At 40.2% G+C, this 20,675-nt stretch overlaps 1 protein-coding gene across 1 annotated transcript in view; it reads left to right on the top strand.

Moving 5' to 3' along the window:
- asb13a.2 (ankyrin repeat and SOCS box containing 13a, tandem duplicate 2) overlaps positions 1-10,654 on the top strand; it is a 63,917-nt gene extending 53,263 nt beyond the window's left edge. Inside the window, exon 7 of the transcript XR_013803452.1 lies at positions 10,291-10,654. The gene's annotated coding sequence lies outside the window, so the exon portion shown is untranslated. The remainder of the gene's footprint in view (positions 1-10,290) is intronic.
- The last annotated feature ends 10,021 nt before the right edge of the window (positions 10,655-20,675 follow it).

The raw sequence follows: 20,675 nt of genomic DNA, 5'->3' as shown, positions 1-20,675 counted from the left end.
TAGTCACAGCAGTAAGATTTATGATGTTTGCTTAAAGAAAAGTGTGTGGAAAATGACACAAATGTTGAAAACAGTGCACAGCTGACCATTGACTTTGTTCTGTAACTGCATATGAATATAACTGAAGGCCTAAATGTTATGTAAGGAACAGTCTGCAGCAAAGCGGTCATTAATGTAAGAAGAAAACTAACCTGTCTGTCTTCTTCTGCTGTTCCTTTTAGTGTTTACTTCCTGTCTTCTTCTGTTGTTCCCTTTAATGTTTACTTCCTGTCTTCTTCTGTTGTTCCCTTTAATGTTTACTTCCTGTCTTCTTCTGTTGTTTCCTTTAATGTTTACTTCCTGTCTTCTTCTGTTGTTCCCTTTAATGTTTACTTCCTGTCTTCTTCTGTTGTTTCCTTTAATGTTTACTTCCTGTCTTCTTCTGTTGTTCCCTTTAATGTTTACTTCCTGTCTTCTTCTGTTGTTCCCTTTAATGTTTACTTCCTGTCTTCTTCTGCTGTTCCTTATAGTGTTTACTTCATGTCTGTCTTCAAATATATACACAACAACTATATATAAATATAAAAATGAATATTCAAAAAGTAAATGGTAAAAGGAAAGTTGTTGAATGTTGTTCATAGCGGACATTAAATCGACCCGACTTAACATACTGTAGCCCCTTGATCAGTGCGTCCTCCTTAGCAACAATCTGTTATCCTTAGCAACGGTCTGCTGTTGAAAAATAACAGACCTCTGCAATGTCAACATTGGCCAATCAGAATAAAGTTTTCAACTAACCTGTATAATACAAATTGCGAGTAGCTTGAATCACCAGCATGTTTTGAATATTTATGTTTGATGAAAACATTTAATGAAAAATGTCTACCACATGTTGGTATGCTCCTCATGACTGATGACACTGATGAGTATTCCAGCTTTGTCGCAGCAATGTGGTTATATTTACTTTGTAAGCGGCAAAAGTGTTTACACTACTAATGTAATGTTTGGAATGTGTAACCTTAATCGGGTTACAATGAAAACAGTGAGCAGCTCTCTGTACGCTGTGTGTGTGCACTGTGTGTGTGTGTGTGTGTGTGTGTGTGTGTGTATGTGTGTGTGTGTGTGTGTGTGTGTGTGTGTGTGTGTGTGTGTCTGTGTGTCTGTGTGTCTGTGCACACAAAAGTAAATCCACTGATCACTGTAGCAGCTGTTCCTCTCCTCTAAGACTCCCTGCGGCTTGTAACCCAGTAGGAGTCAGATGAAAGGTTGCCCGACACACACACTTTAATCTACTATATATGATTCCTCAGTGAGACCTCAGTTCGCCTTACTTTAAAAAAAAACTCCAGTGTACATGTAGTCTTCTCTTAGGCATCGTAGTGGCTCTTGTCGTACTTCAAAACTTCAAGATTAAAAACGATAGCATATAATTCCCAGATTAAAAGTGCATGGTGTGCTGCGTGATAAAACTGAATAGAAAAAAGAACCTCAGCCATGGTTGGCGCCATCTTCTACTTATTATTAGGTTTTCAAAATACTCCTGAAGTATTGGAAGAAGTACTCATATATTGTACTGAAGTAAACGTAGAAATACCACAGTGTAGGAAAACTCTGTTACAGTAAAAGTCCTGCATTGCAAATGTTACTCAAGTAAAAGTACAGAATGATGAGCATCAAAATATACTTAAAGAACCAAAAGTAAAAGTAGTCATTGTGCAGTTTTCATCTTGTTAACTCAAATATGCCAAGTAATTGAAGGTGTTAAATAAAATACTGGATATACCTCTGAATTGTAGTTGCATGGAAGTACACAGTAGCAAAACTCAAGTAAAGTACAAGTATCTCTCTGAAGTGCAGTACTTGAGTTACTTGACACCACTGCCTGCACCTGGTGAGTAGATCATATCTTGCCATTCGAGTAGTGAACATGCATTAGCAGCTAAAATGTTTATCTTAAAAAAAAAGTAGACCCTTTTAAAGTCTTTAAACAGGACTCAACAGAAACCACTCAGCGTGACGACCAGTCGTAGAGATGAAATGACAGCTTGAGAGGAGGAGAAATTAACCCGTATAGAGGGTTGAACCTTCAGGAGCTGCAGATTAATGGCAGGCCGCTCACCTTTTGACTGGTTTCTCCTGACGACTTCCAGACCTGGAATTCCTGGGTGACAGCCGAACGATCCCCGGCACATTCAGTTCCCACAGTGAGGACAATCCCTTCCCTCAGGTATCAAACGTGCTTTCACTGTATATATAATAATAATAATAGTCATTTAGCCCTCAGAGCTCACAGCTCCTCATATCTGTTCAGAAACTAGACAAATGTTAAACAAGTACAAAGCACAGACTGTCTGTGTCATGGAGAATACAGTCGCTGGTTTATTTATGTCTGTAGGCCGTTGTTGTGAGTGTGGACGGTCGGAGCATATACTGCGTTAGCTTAGCTGATCTCCATTTAGACAACACGCATTTTAAAAGGTGTTTGGCCTGCCGTCTGTCTGCAGACTTGTCAAAGCATTAATTCATGGTTTTTACTAACCGGTATCAGTATGTTGTTACTTCGGCATCATTTAGAAACGTGTATTACAATTAAATCACGGTCAAATATGTTCATCTTGTTGTAGTTAACGGGGATTCTCTCACTAGTTTAGCACACTCAGCCCGGTTGTTGGCCCGGAAAGAACCTCAATTTTGGAGAGCCAGAAAACTGTGAAAAAGTACCCGTTAGCCGGAACTACGCCGAGTGGAAACGCAACTAAAAATGGGCCGGGCACGGCACGCTTAAACCGCGCTGTAGTGGAAATTCGCCATTAGAGTCCCGAAAGGAACAAACGTAAGAACAGAACACATCACACACATCTCAAGTAGAAACATAAGCCAATGTAAAAAGATAGGTCTTCAGTAGTTACTACTACTGTAACACTGCAGGAAGTAACCATCTGATCAAAGATACGTTTTGTGTCTTTCCTGAAACCATTTATATGTCACATGACTAGCTGTTCTTTTTATTTACTTTTGCAAAACCATTTGTCAAGTTCAACAAAGTTTATTTTTTATTTAATTATTTTCACCTTGTTTTCATGCTTACAAAACAAGACACAAAGCTAAGAGGCATTTATTCAATTCAACTCGATAACACTTTTTACTAGTCCTTCCAGGAGTGTTTTGAGGCATGCAAATGACATTGATAATTAGTTTGCACTCATAAAAACAACCATACAAATTTGACATGGCAACCACATTGAAAATGGCTAAAGAGAAAGCTTGTAAATGTAATCTCCGAAAATATTTTTCTGACATTAACGTGATTTTTAAAATGTATTCCTAGTAAAAATATCAATTGTTATGTATTGAGAATGTATTCAGATTGCACTGGCCTTTTAAAGGGCTAGTTAGTAGGAAAAGTTTTATTAGGAAACCCAGGAATAATTGTTCAAAATATCCTGACATTTCATAGGTGATCTTCACAAATGGATTTCCCATGATGCACCTCCCTGGTGTATTTCATTAGTAAACTGTCTAACGTCCATCTTTTTTTGTTTAAGTTAATGCTCCAGGTTGTTCCAGAGCCACTTTAGACAACATGTAAACCAATTTATTGTACACATGAAGTTCAATACAACTTGTGGAAACAGCTAACAATACTTTATAAAGATATTTCAACTGAAGTGTTTCCCCTTTTTCAGGTTTCTTTTTTTCTTATTTATTCTACTATTTCAACAATTAGACAGTTTATACATCCGAAAAACAAACAAAATGTGTAGAAGGTAGCCCTCCCGTTAGTCATCCAGTTGCAGGATAAAGAAAAAAAAGATAATTCTGTAATGAAATACGTTTCCACCTCTATGACTTCTGGGTTCCTTATCCCTCTGTTCATCAGTGTTTGTGTGTACAGTACGTTGTCATACCAGCTGTATATGTGGGCTGTCTTTGTCTCAACAGATGATCACAGGTGACAAGGACACTTCCTTTGTTTCCCCTCATCTCCTCCTAGTGTGTCTGTGCCCAGCAGTCAGAGGGGCTCATGGGTAACCTGCAGAGACAGCGGCCAAACTAAAAGCAGCAGCGGGTCATTTGTAAAGCGGCAGACAGCGAAACGATGGGAGGATAAGAGACAGAAACCAGGGAGGGGGGGGGGGCATATCCTGCCTGGTGACACAGAGGCGACACTGCACAATGTGTCCATTTATAAACAGTGAGCTCATGCAGATTGTTATTGTGGGGGCGTGTGTGTGTTCAGCACCTAAAAAACACTACACAAGTGCATGGAACAAAAAGAGATTAGTGTGTGATGTAACCCTTTTTTTTAAAGTGCCATTTGGGATGCTATTATCAGCCGATGAGGTGAGAGGACGTGTGTTCACAGGGGGTGTGCTTCTGCTACTCGTCCAAAATAATGAAGCAACACTTATTTTGCGAGGTGATTATGAGAGGGGGATATACAGAATAGAAATCGCTGCAAATAGATGTTGTTGTCAGCGGTCACAATGCCAATCACCTCCTTCTTCTAAAGCCATTATTATTAGACTCGTAGAGCCGCCATGACACAAGGACAGTCAGGGTTTAAAAACAAAAATCTATTCCATAGTGACAATATTTCAAGAAAATTCATCAGATGAAGTAGTAATATTGAGGGAAAGGTATACATTTGGTGCATGTTTAATACATTCTGTACAGTTTCCTTTCTTTGTATTATTCTAATGTTTTTTCCACAAAAATAAAAAAATTATTTTGCGTAAAAGACTGAAACAGTTTGCATGAATGAGTATCCCAATTGTTCTAACTTTAAAAATAAGGAAACATTTGCTGCACTATAATCTAATATGTTAAACTTGAATTTAGTTGATTTTCTTTATAAACAACTAGAAATATTACTACTGGGAATTTAATATTTGCTACTAGTTTTTAACTTACACTGAGAGTTCATGTGTTCAACAGCTTTTCTACCCGGCATGCAGACGTCAGTGTGGGCAAAGAGTTAATCATCAAACCACAAACCCCATGTGGTCAGTTTAATTAATAAATAATGAATAACCTTTGAATGACGATATGAAAGGCTCAGGGTTGTGGAGCTCTCTGTGAACCTTTGGTTTCAACCTCAAGTGTTTGACTTGGCCGTGTTTCGGCTTCGCTCGCTTCCCTGGTGTTTAAAAAGCAGACTTTAGAGTGACTCATGAATGGAGGATAAAAATACCATCGCTGCGGGAGAGATCTTACTTCACCTTCTGACCTCTCAGACACTCTGTACTTCTCTACTTCTCTGTACATGTAGTGGTGTTTTAAAGAGGACCCTTTAATGCTTTTAAGGTCTTCCCTTTTCTGTAGTGTGTTCTATCCTTTTTTGTGAATGGTCTACAAACACAATGTTTACTTCTTGAACATAACGTTATCATGTACAAGTAGAGACACTACATACTGATATAAACCTGAACATCAGCAGGAGAGGACTCTTTAAAGTAGAGACACTACATACTGATATACACCTGAACATCAGCAGGAGATGACTCTTTAAAGTAGAGACACTACATACTGATATACACCTGAACATCAGCAGGAGAGGACTCTTTAAAGTAGAGACACTACATACTGATATACACCTGAACATCAGCAGGAGAGGACTCTTTAAAGTAGAGACACTACATACTGATATACACCTGAACATCAGCAGGAGAGGACTCTTTAAAGTAGAGACACTACATACTGATATACACCTGAACATCAGCAGGAGAGGACTCTTTAAAGTAGAGACACTACATACTGATATACACCTGAACATCAGCAGGAGAGGACTCTTTAAAGTAGAGACACTACATACTGATGTACACCTGAACATCAGCAGGAGAGGACTCTTTAAAGTAGAGACACTACATACTGATATACACCTGAACATCAGCAGGAGAGGACTCTTTAAAGTAGAGACACTACATACTGATATACACCTGAACATCAGCAGGAGAGGACTCTTTAAAGTAGAGACACTACATACTGATATACACCTGAACATCAGCAGGAGAGGACTCTTTAAAGTAGAGACACTACATACTGATATGAACCTGAACATCAGCAGGAGAGGACTCTTTAAAGTAGAGACACTACATACTGATATACACCTGAACATCAGCAGGAGAGGACTCTTTAAAGTAGAGACACTACATACTGATATACACCTGAACATCAGCAGGAGAGGACTCTTTAAATTAAGGACACACACACACACACACACACACACACACACACACACACACACACACACACACACACACACACACACACACACACACACACACACACACACACACACACACACACACACACATTACACTACACCTTTACACTCTGTTCTGTAATCAAAACATCTCCCCAGCAGCCACTTCTCTAATTAGGCCGTTCACTTCACTGGGGGTCGATGAGGGTAAAGTTATACCCTCCGAGCGCCTTGAGCCTCCGAGCCAGTCAAACAGGAAGTGCTTTAATCAAGGCTTCCTGTGCTGCCTTGTTATGTCTAAGAGAGAGAGAAGGAGAAAGTAATGGATCCAGCAGCTGTTGCAGGAGAAGAGAGGAATTGAGAGGGTTGGAAAGTGTGTGAGTACTGGTGAAAAGCTCCAGAATAATAGGAAGAGATGCAGGAGTGAAACCATGACATGATTATTCACACTGCGCTGGATCAGACATATAGTTTTATTTGTATTTCCCTCATGGCAATTATCATGAAACAAAACATGTAGACTTTGAGCATTGGAAAGGAGCCGGGGGAAGAAAGTCTTATTTGCTCCAACAAGCCGTTTAGGACAGAGAGTGAATACACATACTTTACAGAGATGCTGTATGAGAAACCAATGTGAGTTTGGAACATTGAACAATATAAATCTATTCTAGTAGACCTCAACAATGGAATCATGATCTGTAGAAATGGGACCTTTAAAGATGTTCATACAGCCCTTTAACTACAGAGATACACATCTGCTTTAAATAAGTCTGTGCAAACTGAAGCTTAAAGTTACATTTCCTTCTCTGTCGCTCAATTGTTTTATTTTTTCTGGTAGTTTTCTGTTTTCTGCTTTATGCACGACTAAAGAAGTCTGTAATTCAATTCAATTGCAACGACCCGTGGTATGATATGTTGATCTGCTTGACAAACCCCTTGTGACTCTCCATGTGGGCTTTTAGCTTCCTTGTTTTGACTGTCCTGTCCCCACACTGGGCCCTCATTGTTTTTCATAGTCTGAAGTGTTGTCTTCAACATCTTACCACAGTTTAACAACAAGCTCATTATCAGCAATAAATATTTGAACTCGTGGCGAGACAAACGGGACAATGGACACATTGTTTGAGGAAGACATGAGCTCACTAACAGGATTATTTAACTCAATAAACCTGTTTTCTGACACAACATACTACAACGTTGACAGTGAAAGTATGCAGACAACCATTGTGTTTAAAGATTATAGACAAAAACAGTTAAAGTGGAAGGCTTTAGGCCATACTTGCCAACCTTGAGACTTCAGAAATCGGGAGCATTTCAAAACCACCGCGGGGGGGGGGGGGGGGGTCGCCGGAGCTATATTAGATTAACATTATCATGCTTATTGTAGTTGTAAATGCACTGTCTTGCTGCCTGTAGCATAATCCTTGATGGAAAGGAGTGAGCAGGGGGTAGAGTTGTCGATTCTTGTTCTGTTTTCTGTGACTATCTTCCTCACCCTCTCAGACTGTCAGTTGCGCGCGCTACTAAAGAGACGTGTTACCATGGAAACCAAACAATGGTGTAGCTGTATTAAAGTCCGAGTGGAAACAGTCCTGATTAAATCTGATTTTGTCAGAAATCGGGAGAAATGCGGGAGAAATATGACCCCGGGAGGAAACGGGGAGAGGGCAATGAAATCGGGAGTCTCCCGCGAAAAATCGGGAGGGTTGGCAAGTATGCTTTAGGCTTTAGCTTTACATCGATGAGGTAAACAGAAGTTCAAGTTAAACCAAGTCAAATGTTGGACCAAATCTTGAAGGACGTTCATGGTTCCCAGAGGATGACTCCTACTTCATTTGGTGATCCTTTGACTGTTTCTCCAGTGCAAACACACACTTTCTTTGTGAAATATTTGTCATATATTATCAACTGTTGCCATGAAATTCGTTAAAGATATTCATGGTTCCCAGAGGATCAATTCTGAACGTTTTGGGGAACTTCAAAGTTTACTCGAGCACCTCCATCAGGTTAATTTGTATAGCTATCTCATCCACTTCCCATCAGTTTTAGTGTGTATTAGCAAATGCAGGCATGCTTAGCATCAGCATGTTTCAATGAGAATGTTAGCATGTTGATGCTAGCCCTCAGCTCAAAGGTTAAGGTTAGTTTAGTTGTATCATTTAGTACAGTTGAGACACAGAGTGCTTTACATTGTCATTAAGACATAAAAGTGAGTTTAAGAAAGAAATAGATATTGTAAATACAGATAATGCAGCAAGAAGTGCTGAAGTGCAATGATAAAGCATAGCCGGATGATCTCTGGAAAAGTACCTATCTTTTTCCTTTCTGTGAAACGCTGACAGAGCTGTTAGCTTCAGCATTGTCCCTTCCTGACACCTCGCACAGATCATCAAAGCACAGAGAGAAGGACTGTTAGCACTGATTCAGTCTGACGGACATCAGAGGAGTGATCCGTTGCAGCGCTGTGATCGTTCTGTTCTCTGCGCTGATAGATGGGGTTTATCTTACCTTGGGATGTGACTATTGTGGCCTTCTTAGGACTCCACATGATATCTCTCTGTGTCTCAGGCTTTACTTTGTTCATTCGCACCATATTTCAGGGGTATAGCTTAATCAGGAATGAGTTGTCTTTTCATTTAAAGATTACTTTCTTAAGGCTATGTTATCATTTGTCCATAAAAGGTGGAAGATGAAAGTGCACGTGTGTCATCAAAACAAAACTCAATATTTACTGTGTGTTAACAGACTTGAGAATAGGTGCGCATGGTGCGTCAGTATTTATGTTTATGTGTCATATTGTGTTTGATATAAGGGTGACTAATTCACTTTTTTTAATAGAGTATAACTAAGGTTCAAAGTAGGGCTGCTCAATTAATCGTATTTTAATCGCGATTACGATTATGGCTTGCAACGATTACGAAAACAACGTAATCGAAATAAAACGATAATTTTTTTATTATTACTTTTTTTTTTTTTTTTTTTTCAGTTGAATTATACTTGAAGTTCAGGGTAATCAACTGTTAAAAACATACTGTTCAACATTTTTTTCCCCAATAAATGGATGTTTTCAAAGTCAATGAATAATCGCATTTAATAATCGCAATTACAATTATTGACCCAAATAATCGAGATTATGATTTTTGCCCTAATTGAGCAGCCCTAGTTCAAAGTGAGTGTGTGTAGGCTAGCCAGACTGCTTTATCAGAGGAATATAGGTGTACGTTAGGTGTGAAACCATCAGTAAATGTTGTATGTATTGTATTAGGTTGAGTTAGTTAGTCTGAGTGAAGGCTTCGTCTGTAAGATGCTACACATGTAATGAATCTAAGAACAGCTTTTCTGGTAACCCATGTTTGAAGTAACTGAACTGTAGCTGTTAATGGCGCCAACCTTTGTTCCATGTGTGTGAATTTCCATTTATTGGACAGTGAAGAGTTAAGGTTTTATTGTTTATATCCAAGCAGCTGATGACCTTCTGGTTTCTGAGAAAAGTTCCCACTCGCTTATTGCTCACTTTCTCAGAAAATCAGCGGAGTAAAAATATCAGACCACCATGACTCTGTTGACACATCAGTGATCGTGCAGGTATCATCTACATGTTTCTGAAGCAAAGTTCAAACTACTAGTTTTCATACAGGGCTATCTAAGTGGACATTGAGTAGAGTAAGCAACAGACGAGCACAGAAAACAAGTCGTTGTATCAAGAAAAGTAATTTCACAGATTGAGTTTTTCTTCTGTCTTCAAGGCAAGAATATCATATTTCAACAAATCTATATAATGATGAAAGAAATCATAGGATAGTGTGTTTAAAAAATCTGAAAGACAGTTAAGTTGTCAAAAAAGAAACGAAAAAACATTGCATGTCATGTCGAAACATCTGAAAGAAAAATCATAGTACAATATGTGGAAATATGTAATCGTGATATACAGTTTTGCAAAAATAAATCAGAGTATCGTATGTTTAAAACATCTGGAAGAATGTCATTATATACTAGGCCAAACAAAGTCATAGTATATTATGTCAAAAAAGGGAAAAAAGGCCCGAGTGTAGTTTGTCGATCAATCAGTGATACATCGTTTTTTGTGGTTCTCTCTCTGGTTGCAGGATTGATCGGTGTTTGAGACACACTTCTGCTGACCCGGATCTCTCACCTCTCAGCAGCTGTCATGTGATCTGAAGAAACCTGAGAGCAGGCGGTGAATGAAGCTGCTCAGAAAGTCCCAGCACTGAGAGTCACTGCAAGCACAGCAGGTCTGAGGAGGTTAGTAAAAAAGGCCCTTTCTATAAGTATTACTTTACATTTTAATTGGATTTCACCTGAATTAAGGTCTCTTACTCTTTATTCCTTCCAAGAACCAAGTATACCGAGTAACTTAGTTAGCTATCCTGCTTATACGCGCAACAAGTTAAGCAGCGTAATGTACTTCTGAATAAACCAATTTGTGTTGGGTCTATTTGATTTAATATTGATGAATACAACTGCTCCCAGATACAGAGAAGTGTTATCCCCAACAAATTCAAAGAAATACATTACAAAAAAGCACACATTTAATTAGGCTGGATAAAAAGGATGTATTATATTTATACATTGTATATACGCTTCCATGTTTTATTTTATTTATCTAACAGTGCACATTTCTTACAACTTTTATATTAATCCGCCATGATGCTGTTTTTCATCTGTTGTGTAAGTCACGCTAAGAACTAATTTTAATGTAAAATAGCAAGTAAATACATCAGTACAAACATGCAACATAGAAGCTTATGTAACTAGAGTAAATTACAAAAAAAGGCACAAAAATAAATGACCTTTCCCACCGCAATAACTGGTGAAATGCATCAACTAATTAGCATCAAACATTTCATTCATTGTAGAATAGAATGGGAGGGATGAACCCATCTGTAATGGTCACACAGCACACAGTGAAATGTGTTCTCTACTTTTAACCCATCCTAGTACCAGGAGTCTAGTACTAGGAGCAGTGGGCAGCTACTGTACAGTGCCCGGGGAGCCATAGGGAGTGAGGGGGGAAGGGGGGTGTCCGGTGACTTGCTCAAGGGCACCACGGCAGGGCAGGAGGTGAACTTGGACCTCTCCAAGTAGCATTCCACACTCCGTGGGTGTTTCTCAATGTCGAGGAAGGCTGCTGCAGAGCCACTATTTCAAGCATACTACGTCATCGAGTGCCGCCGAAGGACTGTTCCAATGTCCAGCATACTTGGAATGCTACCGAGCCCGGCGTACTTCGTAGCGAGACATTTCGAGGCTGCGCATGTGTAGACTCCGCGGTCTTAAAATCCCCACAATGCTTTGCGCACGGACCAATTTCCCCAAATCTGTGGCGGAAAATGTAAGGCGGGGCCTCTCATATGACGCACACCTGCACACTTGCTAGCCTGTTCCACTCTTCGTTTTCCGAATGCCAGGAAGTATTCTTGCCTCGCTTCTGAAGCAAGTGACTCGGAAGACATGTGCTACCAAGCAAGCGTACTCGACATTGAGAAACACCCCATATTTGAGGTCTGGTCGGGGACTTGAACCGGTGACCCTACGACTCACAGTCCAAGCCCCTACTGACTGAGCCACTGCCGGACATGTATGTTTCACCTTTAGGGGCTCAGAAGATTAGCAAATACTGCCTGATCTGATATACAGTATGTTATACAGATAGATGCATTTTTACCTATCCCTAATATTTTCAGACAATTAAGGATGGACAAAAGTTGACCCAGTTTTCAGATAATATCACTCACACTCAGCACAATGAATCCATCAGAAGTCCCTCTCTGACTCTAAATAACCAACTGATTATGTAAACATCAGAGTCTCCAGCAAAGGTCTCCCTGTAAAGAGGGGCAGGGGGGGTCCGTTTTTTCCACAACACTTCTCCATAAACAAAATCAGAGCAGTGCTGCCAACTTTCTGCTGTAAAACCGAGAGGAAATGAACAATGGCTACCTTCTAATAATTAAAGATAATAACATCCATCAGCCATGACTTCATCTAACGAGCACTTAATGAAAAAGAACATGGTGTGTATCTTAGCAATCTGCAGGCAGAGAAATACAATTCTTAACCTTTCATTGCTGTTTTCCTCTTCCTAGTTTTATAAGCATCCTCCAGGCTCCTGTGAAAATAGCTTGTGCCTCTGGACAGTTTATTAATGAGCCCATTATGTTGTTAGGTAATCCAGAGGTCACTGTCATTATTACTGATGAGGAACTCGCAGCTTTCAATGTTTCCATCGATGTTTGCCAAGTTAAAACCAGATCTCCTGACGTAATGTTTGCATTATGTTTTCCTGGTAATGGCTTGTGACATTTTGGGCCACTTAGACGGATGTAGAGATATCTGATTGAGTATTTAAGGACTGAGGCTTCTTTGTGACTTGAACCTGAAAAATAATGAACTAACTGCACAGAACATTTGTAAAATTAGATTCCAGTGGGGACTGCATAGGATTATTCCCGACTTGCTCCCTACACATTTTCAACAACTGCAAAGCAACCAAAAGTCTGAAAAGTCAGTCATTTTCAGGTTCATATCAGTATGTAGTGTCTCTACTTTAAAGAGTCCTCTCCTGCTGATGTTCAGTTGTATATCAGTATGTAGTGTCTCTACTTTAAAGAGTCCTCTCATGCTGATGTTCAGGTGTATATCAGTATGTAGTGTCTCTACTTTAAAGAGTCCTCTCCTGCTGATGTTCAGGTGTATATCAGTATGTAGTGTCTCTACTTTAAAGAGTCCTCTCCTGCTGATGTTCAGGTGTATATCAGTATGCAGTGTCTCTACTTTAAAGAGTCCTCTCCTGCTGATGTTCAGGTGTATATCAGTATGTAGTGTCTCTACTTTAAAGAGTCCTCTCCTGCTGATGTTCAGGTGTATATCAGTATGTAGTGTCTCTACTTTAAAGAGTCCTCTCCTGCTGATGTTCAGGTGTATATCAGTATGCAGTGTCTCTACTTTAAAGAGTCCTCTCCTGCTGATGTTCAGGTGTATATCAGTATGTAGTGTCTCTACTTTAAAGAGTCCTCTCCTGCTGATGTTCAGGTGTATATCAGTATTTAGTGTCTCTACTTTAAAGAGTCCTCTCCTGCTGATGTTCAGGTGTATATCAGTATGTAGTGTCTCTACTTTAAAGAGTCCTCTCCTGCTGATGTTCAGGTGTATATCAGTATGTAGTGTCTCTACTTTAAAGAGTCCTCTCCTGATGATGTTCAGGTGTATATCAGTATGTAGTGTCTCTACTTTAAAGAGTCCTCTCCTGCTGATGTTCAGGTGTATATCAGTATGTAGTGTCTCTACTTTAAAGAGTCCTCTCCTGATGATGTTCAGGTGTATATCAGTATGTAGTGTCTCTACTGTAAAGAGTCCTCTCCTGATGATGTTCAGGTGTATATCAGTATGTAGTGTCTCTACTTTAAAGAGTCCTCTCCTGCTGATGTTCAGGTGTATATCAGTATGTAGTGTCTCTACTTTAAAGAGTCCTCTCCTGCTGATGTTCAGGTGTATATCAGTATGTAGTGTCTCTACTTTAAAGAGTCCTCTCCTGAGGATGTTCAGGTGTATATCAGTATGTAGTGTCTCTACTTTAAAGAGTCCTCTCCTGCTGATGTTCAGGTGTATATTAGTATGTAGTGTCTCTACTTTAAAGAGTCCTCTCCTGCTGATGTTCAGGTGTATATCAGTATGTAGTGTCTCTACTTTAAAGAGTCCTCTCCTGCTGATGTTCAGGTGTATATTAGTATGTAGTGTCTCTACTTTAAAGAGTCCTCTCCTGCTGATGTTCAGGTGTATATCAGTATGTAGTGTCTCTACTTTAAAGAGTCCTCTCCTGATGATGTTCAGGTGTATATCAGTATGTAGTGTCTCTACTTTAAAGAGTCCTCTCCTGCTGATGTTCAGGTGTATATCAGTATGTAGTGTCTCTACTTGAAAGAGTCCTCTCCTGCTGATGTTCAGGTGTATATCAGTATGTAGTGTCTCTACTTTAAAGAGTCCTCTCCTGCTGATGTTCAGGTGTATATCAGTATGTAGTGTCTCTACTGGGACATGTCTCCTTTAATGTTCAAAAAGCTATTTATTGTTCTCATACTGCCTTTGCTGCAGCACCTCTTTTCACCCTCTGTCTGAAACCAGAGCCCAGTCTGCTCTGATTGGTTAGCTGGCCGGCTCTGTTGTGATTGGTCAACCAGCTTAGAGATGTCCCGCCCCTTAGCCTTATCACATACAATGTGTTGGAGCGCTTGCCAATGCAAAAGTGTTACATAGTGATGTCACTCTGGGGGGAACTTTGGGATTTTAGCCTTTGCAGATCATTTACATGCACAGAAATATAACACACTGTTGGAAGGGGAAAACCCCGAAAAGCATAACTTGGCCTCTTTAAAATAGGGCTTCAATCCATATTTGTTGCCGCAAACACACGTACTGCTATGATAACAGCATCAACGTGTTGTTGTTGTTCAACAGGGATAATCCTATAACTTAATTACATCATGGGTTCAGTTTAACCCCACATGAAGCACATGACAGATCCATTACAGTTTCAAAGTCCGACTTGAAAATAACCATAAATCGATCTCTGTCTGTGAGACTTTGGAACAATCTATCTGACAAGCTCAACTCTAACGCTATCAGCTGTCAATCATTTCTTAAAGCCTCAGCTGGTACTGTCAGTACAGTAGCAGCACAAGGAAGTCACAGCCTCAGTCAAATCAACACTGTGACAGCTTGGGAAACTATCAAATTCAGCTTGATATGATTAGAGAGGGTAATCAATATTATACGAACACTTACTGTCAGGTCAGGTCTGAAAAATGCTCCATTTACCACATCAAGAAGGACAAATATTTAAGACAAGAAACAGACATTAAACATACTATTAAAATCACTGACGATGATAGGATTAAGACCCTTTAACGTTCATTTGATCTATGATATAATTTGATTATTTCCTGCTGCACATAAGAGTCCAAGATTATTAAATGATGGGACCTCTTTTCTCTGATTTCATGGAAACAATTGAAGAGTCTTTTTAGGAAATGGTTGGGGTCAGAGATGATGTTAAGATGTTATTATGTTAGGCTGGTCATGTTCCATCGGCTCTCAAAACCCTAGACCCAGATGTCCTCGCCAACTACAGGCCCATGTCCAACCTCCCACTTCTAGCCAAGGTGCCGGAAAAAGTAGTTGCTGCCCAGCCGCAGGACCATCTACAACTAAACGGCCTCTTTGAGAAATTCCAGTCCGGTTTCCGTTCCGCCCACAGCACTGAAACAGCTCTGGTCGGGGTCACAAACGACCTGCTGATGGCGGCTGACACTGGATCCCCATCTCTCCTCATCCTCCTGGATCTGACTGCAGCATTTGACACTATCGACCATAACATCCTCCTTCAGCGCCTCGAACACACCATCAGGACTCTCTGACTCAAAATACAATCTCTGACTCTGAGATTTCTGAGAAAGTACAACCACATCACGCCCGTTCTTCATTCCCTCCACTGGCTTCCTGTCTCATTAAGGATCGAATACAAGATCGCACTACTGACCCATCAGTGCATCCACGGGAACGCCACTCCATACCTGAAGGAACTTCTCACATCACAAACCTCCACAGGCAACCTCCGCTCCACAACCAACCATCGGATTCGCCCCCCGAGGACCAAACTCCACACAATGGGGGATCGGGCTTTCTGTGCAGCTGCTCCTCACCTGTGGAATTCCCTCCCAGACCACCTGACTCCACAGGCCTAAAGACCTTTCTTTTAAAAAAAGCCTTTAAAGGCGGGGTAGGTAAGTTTGAGAAACCGGCTCGAGATACACTTGTTGTTATATTCCATGGAATGCTCTTAACATCCTGATAGCAATGAATATCTGAAGTGCTTTGACAAAAAATCCATTAATAAATATCATCTGTGGAAGCCGTGGCGCTGTAAAAAGCACGACCAATCATCTGAGCCGGCCCGGCTAAAGTAACTGGATGGCCTATCTGCCTGTCAGCCTTCCATCTGTGCACAAACTTATCTCGTGCCCTCATTGGTCATGTGCGCGTTCGTGTGTGTTGGAGGAGGGGCTCTGTGAGGAAGTGGCAGATTTTTTCCGGTTGTGTAGTTTCAAATTCTAGCGCACTCGAGCCGGTTTCTCCGAAGTGACCTACCCCACCTTTAAATAAACTTTTGTTTCTTTTGTTTGTTTTTATTATGCCTCCTGTAGCACCTTGGGATTGCTGTTAGCAATGAAAGGTGCTTTACAAATCGAATTTTTTATTATTATTATTATTATGGTAGAATACAATCTTTGAGCAGATTTGAAATTGGTGGAACAGTTTTGACTTTAAAGTGGTGGGCAAACACTTGTACCGTGTAGAAATGCATTACTGTAGAACACTCAAAATCACAGATGTGAAATAATGACATCCATTTTAGAGTCATTTCGTGTCTTTGAAGTCGCTTTCTTCTCCCTTTTCAAACATGTTGCTCATCTGTTGCCCCACAGGGTGGCTCTTTATCTGTCAAGTTAATCTAAGGCTTTTTTCTTTCTTCCTACTACTTAACTCGTCACCTGTTCTGTCACTTCAGAGAGGATGAGGTATCGGCTGGAAGACAAAGGACACATTGTTCAAACCTGTCCCACGAACGTCCAGCGACACAAAAAGAGGCTTCGAATCTAAAACACAACCTGAGCCAGGTGTGGAGGAGCAGGGTTAGTCGGTTCCTCCTCACACTGTCTTTGAACTTCTCTGTGATGTGAGCCTCTGCAGGAACAGAAGCAAACAGGAACATCCCCCTCAGGCAGAGATGTTCAACCTGACAGAGAGTCGTTATTTGTTTGAGGCAGACATCAACGTGAACTCAGTTGGATAAACTCATTTCAAAAAATGATTTTAAAGATTTGATCTGATTGGAAAGAAACCTGAGAAACAATTCCTAACCATGTATAATAATAACAACGTTGTATTGTGTACACATGGATAGCCTCAAGAGGAATACAAATGGACTTTAAATCAATCATCATCAAATCTAAAGTTCACTTTGGTTTATGACCTAATAACAGCAACAAATGATTACACCCTCGTCAGCCATTTGATTTATTGCTAATAAGCTAATGTTGGCATGCTAACCCAAAACACTCAGATAGTAAATATGGTCATTGTTACACATGCTGAAAATCATCATGTTGTCATTGTAAGCATGCACTTCAACTTGGGTATATATATATATAATAGGTAAACCTTGTCTGTCTCTATTTTATATTAAAGTGATGAGTCTTTTATTATGTTTATATAGAGGGCTTAAGATCACACCTGAATCAAATATGTTCTTTATGCTGGCTCCGTGTTTTACCTGCCATTCAAGGGTGAGGTTAGGTGTACCATTATTGTCCTTGGGTGTGTAATGGCCCTAAAGGTGTGTACAGACTGCACGAAAACAAATAGTCACTCCACATTCTGGAAACTGAGCGTGCTCACACTCACGCAGGATCCTTTTCAGGTGTTAGCTGTGTGAGTGCAAAGTGTTTGATTGACAGCTCAGGCCCTGCCTCACCAACAACTTCTGTGCTTTTGTTTTTTTACACTCAAAGCCTGCATTGACTCTCCTGTTTTCTGTATTTGTATGGGAATGCCTCTGCAGTAAAGTGTGTAGAATACATTTGATTCTTATTGGCGATGTCCCGTTGCCTCATAGGTTAGAATTGGGGTTGAGCAAGGCCTTTTTTAACTGACTGGTAGTAGGCTATATTGAGCCCGAATAAATCATTTGTTCGGGCAGCAGTCACACAGGAGCTTTTTACTCAAAAAGCTTTCATCCACAGCAATGGATTTTGAAGTTAGGTGTTAGATCTGTTAGATGTCTGTTAGATGTTTTAGCTGTTAGATGTTTAGCTATTAGCTGTCTTTTAGCTATTAGCTGTCTGTTAGATGTGTTAGATGTTAGCTGTTAGATTTGAGCTATTATCTGTCTGTTAGATGTGTTAGATGTTAGCTATTAGCTGTCTGATAGATGTTAGCTGTTAGCTGTTAGCTGTCTGTTAGATGTGTTAGATGTTAGCTGTTAGATTTTAGCTATTAGCTGTCTGATAGATGTTAGCTGTTAGCTGTTAGCTGTCTGTTAGATGTTAGCTGTTAGCTATTAGATGTGTTAGACGTTAGCTATTAAATGTTAGCTGTTAGCTGTCTGTTAGCTGTTAGCTGTTAGCTGTATGTTCAACCCAGTCTCACGGCATTTTGTGTTATAGTCAAGACATTTCATCTATTGATTCAACATGATTTCCCCATTTTTTTCGTGTCACGCAGAACGACTTTAAAAGCAATCTAAATAATAACAAATTAGAAGAATACAAAAAAATATTTAAAAAAAAACAGATTTCAGTATTCTGACACAGAACGATTTTAGAAGCAATGTATTTCTATATGTATGTTTTGTGCCTGCACCAAATAATAACAAATTAGAAGGAAAAAAAGATTAAAAAAAAAATAAATACAGATTTCAGTATTCTGAGGCTCTGAGCCATTTGTTTTCCTCGCGGACGGCAAAAAAACTCAGACATTATACGATTTAAAATAAAAGGGTTAGGCTTAGGGTAAGATATTGAGTAAGAAAATGTTTTTATGAACCACACAGCTTCTGGTCTTCCAAGACGGACAAAAAGACGTGGTGCAGGCACGAAACATACTACCAATAGAAAAATTGTGTCGGTGAACACGAATCAATAGATTAATTTAATTTCGTGACTATAACACGAAATGCCGTGAGACTGGGTTGGTATGTTAGCTGTTAGATGTTAGCTGTTAGATGTTAGCTGTTATCACAACCGTAAATGGAGCGAGATGCTACTGACTTGAATGATGCATTCAAGGTCTAAATGACTTTTTCCTTATCTTTTTAAAGTGTATTTGTATGCAAGAAAGCACTATACATGACAAGGATCAAAGTGAAAGTACAACATTTCAAAGATAAATGCTACATTTTGACATAGCTTACGATAGCTTGGATGTTGTCATTAAGGCTGTTTAACAACTAATCACAGTCTGATTTCCATCCCCAGAGGCTCTTCAAACTGTCCCAGCACGCTTCTCTATTCAAACCTTTTATTGAACAAGTGTGGTGAATCTGCATCGTGCTACAGGTATGAAAACTTGACAGGGATCTGCTTCTCCTGACGGAAGCCGGCAGGAAATAGAGCGAAGGTGTGAGTAATCAAGCACCGGTGATGAGTAATGGATTGAAATAACATGGCGTGCATGGTGAAGGAGATCCAGGTGTACGGCAGGAGGCTGACACGCATCAGACCCTCGACTCAGGTGAGGTCAGAAAGACCAAATCAGCTGTTGCTTTTCACACTGCATGCTAAGACACGTTTCACCAAGAATATAGAGAGCATTTAAAGCCCTGGAGCAATTAATCTGGTTCATTAGAGCGGGTGAGGGAAGTTGTCAAAGCTCCTGTGGCACTAAAAACCTCCTCCATCAAGAACAATGTGGGGCGGTTTTGTCGTATTTTATAAAATACACACCCACGCAGACATAAAACAGTATAGGTCACTTGGCTTGGATGCTGAGATCAGTGTGGTTAAAAAGAAAAAAGGCACTTGTCTAAATTGCGGAAGTGAAATGTCATTCATTAATCCCAGTTTTGACTTATTAATCAATCATTCAATAACTACCGTAATTTTCGGACTATAAGCCGCGCCTTTATCCCTATTTTTCGACGCTGCGGTTTATATAACGGTGCGGCTAATCTATGGATTTTTACAGCTAACGGCCAACACCTTTAACTCTATGGGCTCTATGGCCGGTCCGCGGACCCCCACCTTTAAGCGGCGGGTTCCAGCAGGAAAAGCTGGAGGCCGGAAAAGAGTGAGACAGGTAGCGCGCAAAAGTAAAAGTGGAACCGAGAGTGGTATGCCGCTGCTGCGGTTTATATTCAGGTGCGGCTTATAGTCCGAAAATTACGGTACTTTCACATGATCACATATATTTCCCTACATTACCCTCTCAAAACCCTTCACAAACAAACAGTATGACTTCACCCCCTGCGGTGCGGTGTATATGTGTTATGAAACCAATCTTTCTGCATCTGTTCCATACATTTTGTTGACCTGATAAATGTGTTGCTTAAGGACACGCCTGGGTTGTGTGGTTAAACAAAAAATTGTTTGTGTGGTTAAACAAAAAATGTTTTAACCACCAGACATCCCTAATGTCTTTTAATGCAGTGGTTCTTTCAGGCCTCGACATGCTCAGAGTCAACACACAGCAGTGAATATGGTAATGAAGCGTAATTACTCCCAGTTTGTAGTTTCATTCTCTCCACGCCCTGACGAATGTGGTTTTCTCACTGCTGAGGAAATAACTCACATTCAAGCTGGAGCTCTGGTATCAGAGGGAGGTTTCAGTGTCACCCATCGTTTTCCAATCAGTGCTTTCACAAGCGACACAATGACAGGTGGTATTTCACATCTGAATGTCAGGCATTTGCTCACAG

Source organism: Notothenia rossii (genome assembly GCF_949606895.1).
Source record: "Notothenia rossii genome assembly, chromosome: 10".
Classification (NCBI taxonomy): domain Eukaryota; kingdom Metazoa; phylum Chordata; class Actinopteri; order Perciformes; family Nototheniidae; genus Notothenia; species Notothenia rossii.
This window is presented reverse-complemented; position numbering and strand designations above follow the sequence as displayed.